The following is a 5,649-nucleotide window of genomic DNA, read 5'->3' on the forward strand; positions in this document are numbered from 1 at the left end:
TTAGACAAATCGTAAAGGAACGGGAGGTACAGAGCTCTATGGACAGATTTGTTGTGCGACAGAGGTCCAGTGACTCTCAAGCTGGTCCTAGTGGCATTAAAAGAAGAAGGGAAGTAACCCCGGAAAAGGACTTGCTACCTCAAGTCGTAATGGAAGGGGATTCCCCTTCTAAACAGTAAGAAGATAATGCTCTCCCCTCCTCCCATCCCATCAATCATCACCAGATCTTCAATAAAAGTAAGTGTCATGTAATTGTGCATGCCTTTTTCAGTTTGTGTGTATTAAAATTAACATTTCATGTGGTAAAAAAAAATTTTTTTCATACTTTTGGGCGTCTTGCACGGATTAATTTTATTTCCATTATTTCTTATGGGGAAAATTCATTCGCATAACGATTATTTCGCATAACAATTATCCCTCTTGCACGGATTAAAATCGTTAACCGGGGGTCCACTGTAGATTTATAATAAACAGGGAGGCTGCCTTTTGTATAGTTCTTTAGGGTCCTAGGATTCTCTGGGTGATAAATCATCATAGGTTTTAACTTGCAGTCACCAGCTGCATTAGCTCCTAGCAAGAGCATTAGCCTGTCTTTTGCAGCTTTGAAGCCAGGCATTGACTTCTCATCTTTAGCAATAAATGTCCTAGATGGCATCTTCTTCCAAAATAATGCAGTCTCATCCACATTAAAAATCTGTTGCTTGGTATATCCACCACATTTTATTATCTCGGCTAGCTCACATGGATAATTTTCTGCAGCTAAATTGTCGGCACTTGCAGCTTCACCCTGCACTCTGATGTTATGAAGTTGACTTCTTTCCTTAAACCTATTAAACCAGCCTCTGCCAGCTGAGAATTTATCTTCAGCAGCTTCCTCCCCTCTCTCATCCTTCATAGAATTGAAGAGACTTAGGGCCTTGGACTGGATAATGGCTCGGCTTAAAGGCACATTGTGACTAGTCTGATCATCAATCCACACCATTAAAAGTTTTTCCATGTCAGCAATAAGGTTATCACGTTTTCTTATAACTTTAGTGGTCAATGGTGTAGCACTTTTAATTTCCTGCAACACTTTCTCCTTATTGTTCACAACTGTACTAACTGTTTGACGAGCCAAACCAAGTTTACATGCTATCTCAGCCACTGACATACCTTGTTCATTAACTTTAATCATTTCTAACTTGGCACTTAAAGTAAGAGGCTTATGACTCTTCTTTTTATCACAACTAAGCTTAGATACCATCGTCAACAAGAGCCAATTAGTTAATGAAGAGTAAACGTGAGAGAATGAGATACACGGAGCTCAATGTAAAAACACAAACTGAACGGGTGGTGGACAATCACTCGGTCAGGCAAAATAGACTGTATTAATATGTATCCAGTTTTAGTTCATTCATGTACGTTTGTAAGAGTTTGTGAAACTTTTACCTTACAATATTTTCTTTTTATATTATAATAATAATTAGAACACAAAACAAATACTTTTACATTGTGTACAAGTTGAACAAGTTAATACAGAATAATAAACAGCAACACTCCCATTCTCATGCAACACACCATTTTTAGAGTGAATGATGATATTATTATTATTATAATCATAATAAAAAAGAAGTGCTAAACCCACAAGGGTCGTGAATAGCTATAGAATGAAGGCATATGAAAGGAATATTTTTCTACAGTTATCCCCTAGTAACAGGTGATGGAGACAAAACATAATTCTTCCGACACTCCTACAAACTGTTTGGTAAACATCTCATATTTACATAAATTTTTATACTATGAGTGCACGTATCATGTTTATGTGTTACATGATGTGTTTCTTATATAATTTTGAAAAAAATATCATAGATAGATTAAGGGAGAAGTCAATATTAACAAAATATGTGAAATTTAATGCACCCATGAGATTATTATTATTATTATTATTATTATTATTATTAGTATTATTATTATTACTATTATTATTATTATTATTAACAAAAAAAAAGGCACAATACTGTGACTGGAACGATACACAAATAACCCGCACAAGAAGAGAGGAGCTTACGACGACGTTCCGACTTGGACCACTACCTCTTCCTGCCTATATATACCCGTCCTGCTCTACTGCTCGTTAGTGTGACTTTGTAAATGGTCCAAGTCGGACCGAAACACCGTTGTAAGCTCCTCTCTTCTTTGTGCGGGTTATACAGTGGACCCTCGACTAACGCTATTAATCCGTTCCTGAGAGCTCATCGTTAGTCAAAATAATCGTTAGTCAAGTTAATTTTCCCCATAAGAAATAATGGAAATCAAATTAATCAGTGCAAGACACCCAAAAGTATTGAAAAAAAAAAAATTTAACACATGAAATATTAATTTTAATACACACAAACTGAAGAAGACATGCACAGTTACATGACACTTACCTTTATTGAAGATCTGGTAATGATTGATGGGATGGGAAGAGGGGAGTGTGTTGATGGTCTTAGTGTTTAGAAGGGGAATCCCCTTCCATTAGGACTTGAGGTGGCAAGTCCTTTTTCAGGGTTACTTCCCTTCTTCTTTTAATGCTACTAGGACCAGCTTGAGAGTCACTGGACCTCTGTCGCACAACATATCTGCCCATAGAGGTCTGTACCTCCCGTTCCTTTATGACATTCCTAAAGTGTTTCACAACATTGTCAGTGTCACCATTAAACACTTGTTCAGGTTTCAGTCCTTCACTGTCTATGTACTCCTTGAATTCCTGCACATATTTTTCAGCTGCTTTTTGGTCCAAACTGGCAGCCTCACCATGCCTTATCACACTATGTATGCCACTACGATTCTTAAATCTCTCAAACCAACCTTTGCTGGCCTTAAATTCACTCACATCACCACTAGTTGCAGGCATTTTTCTAATTAAATCCTCATGCAACTTCCTAGCCTTTTCACATATGATCGCTTGAGAGATGCTATCTCCTGCTATCTTTTTTCGTTTATCCATACCAATAACAGTCTCTCAACATCTTCTATCACTTGCAATCTCAGTTTTGAAAACATAGTTGCACCTTTGGCAAGAACAGCTTCCTTGATTGCCATTTTCTTGGCCACAATAGTAGCGATGGTTGATTGAGGTTTTGTGTACAGCCTGGCCAGCTTGGAGACACGCACTCCACTTTCATACTTAGCAATGATCTCTTTCTTCATATCCATAGTAATTCTCACCCTTTTTGCTGTAGGGTTGGCACTAGAAGCTTTCTTGGGGCCCATGGTGACTTATTTTGCAGGTGCAATCACTGTGATAATATGAAATGCTCCGATTGTATGCTTGGAAGTGACCGCGGTGGCTGGCTGGCTGGCTTGTAAACACTGGCCAGAAGTGGATGCGTCTCAGACGGAACGAATAGTGTTGGTCGAGTTTTTTAGCGCTAATCGAGGCAAAATTTTTGCGATAAAATGTATCGCTAGTCAGATTTATCGTTAATCGATGCCATCGCTGGTCGAGGGTCCACTGTATGTGTATTATTATTATTATTATTATTATTATTATTATTATTATTATTATTATTATGGCATCAAGAGTAAAGAGACTCTTAGTGATTTTAACCCTTTGAGTGTTTTGGTCGTATATACGACCAAAACACTCGTATACGTCTTACGCACCACTGTTTCTGACGTATTTATACACGTAAATTCTAGCGACTTCAGATCAAGCGGGAGAAAGCTGGTAGGCCCACATATGAGAGAATGGGTCTGTGTGGTCAGTGTGCACCACATAAAAAAAATCCTGTAGCACGCAGTGTGTAATGAGAAAAAAAACTGACTTTTTTTGGATTAAAACGCTGACTTTGAGGTGTATTTTCGTATAGAATTTATCGTTGTATTTTCGTTTTCATGGTCTCACGTGATAAAATGTTAAACATATTGCAGAAATAGAGATGATTTTGATTACTTTCACGATGAAAACGGCCTTGAAATTGAGCTCAAAGTAGCAGAAATGTTCGATTTTTACCAATGTTCAGGAGTAAGTAAATCACACCACATGTCCAATACACTTCAACTGGGGAGTCTAATATTCTTTCACTAGTGCAGTGATATTATTTATACCGTATTTACAATAATGCAGGAGTCTGCCTAACAGTAAATTTTGTATTTTTTTTGTATGAATAAAAAATCTAAATAGAAAGCAATAGCAATATAAGAGGGGCCTAGAGACGTGACTAATGAACAGAGGATATGTTATTTTAGTGCCAAGAATGTCTACATTGTTTATTCTGGACCCTATTTTGAAATTGGCATCTTTTTTAATTTGTGTGAAATTGGCAAAATTGCCAATTTCTGACAACTTTATTGAGTAGTTCAAATCGGTAAATGGGCGGTTTCTCGTACTCAGCAGATAGAAAAAATGGAGTTCTAAAGAAATAGCTATGAGTTTGGTCAACTGGAACAACGGAATTGGCCAAAAACAGGGCTCAAAGCCGGCGAAATTGCCAATGCGTATATGTTGCCGAGACCGCTAAATTTGCGGGAGCGTAATTCTGTGAGTTTTCGACAAAATTTCGTACTTTTGGTGTCATTACCATAGGGAAAAGATTCACTATCATTTCATAAGAAAATTTTTTTTTTTTTTTTTTCCAAAAATTTATTGACATAGAATGACAGTTTCAGAAAGGGGCCTGCGACAGTCAAAGGGTTAATATGTACCTGCATGCCAGCACAGTGTGTAAGTATATTTAGGTACAGGTACACACAAGTTTAATTATCAGAGTACATATAAAATATGCAATAACCTTAAAACACTTGAAATTTTGGAAAGTTTCCAGTCATAATAAAGAGATGTGCTCAGGGAGAATGTAAACAAAATGGGTGGGTCGCAGTGACCATATTAGAAAGACAGGTGGGGGGAGCTGTATAGCAAGTTTTGGTCATAATTTGAAATGTTCGTATTAGTGGGACGCCGTAACGCAAAACACCGTAAAGCAGGGCCCTACTGTATTGGGTGTACTGTGCGTGTATTATACTTTTTATTGTTTTTAATGCATAGTTCTACTGCTAACTTAATATATGTTAGTGTAAATTTGTTATCTAGCATTTATATACATTTGTAAGTGAAAAAATGGCATTCTGCTTTTATCGATGTCTGCTTTCTGGCAGTAGCCTGGAACCTAACATGCCGTATAAGTGGGGCGCTACTGTATTACAAATACACTAGAGTATTTTACTGCTCTTATTTTGCTATTTTTATTATTATTCTGATTTAACGTACACTCAGACAATCCCCTTAATTAATAGTCCATTACATTAAAGGTTTACTGAATAATAATCCTATATTTTTTTAAAATCACCCATTAGCACTCTGAGGATATAAAAATGTCCTTCACATACCCTTCATGTCAGAAATAAGCATGTACAATAATAGACAAAAGTGTACATACATGCTGAGACTCTGAACTGCTGACTGAGAAACAGTGAACCAATAAAACCTTGTGAACACAGCATCTTTCATGGGGAAGTCTCTTGATTTGTATTCCTGGAACACAGGCAAAAAAGATACACGATAATATACACTTGGAAAATGCTAGAGGGATTAGTATCAAATTTGCACATGAAAATCATTCCCTATGAAAGCAAAAGCCTTGGCAGGATATGCAACATTCCCTCACTGAAAAGCAGGGGTGCCACGAG

This window comes from Cherax quadricarinatus, unplaced genomic scaffold (genome assembly GCF_038502225.1).
Source record: "Cherax quadricarinatus isolate ZL_2023a unplaced genomic scaffold, ASM3850222v1 Contig3893, whole genome shotgun sequence".
NCBI lineage: Eukaryota > Metazoa > Arthropoda > Malacostraca > Decapoda > Parastacidae > Cherax > Cherax quadricarinatus.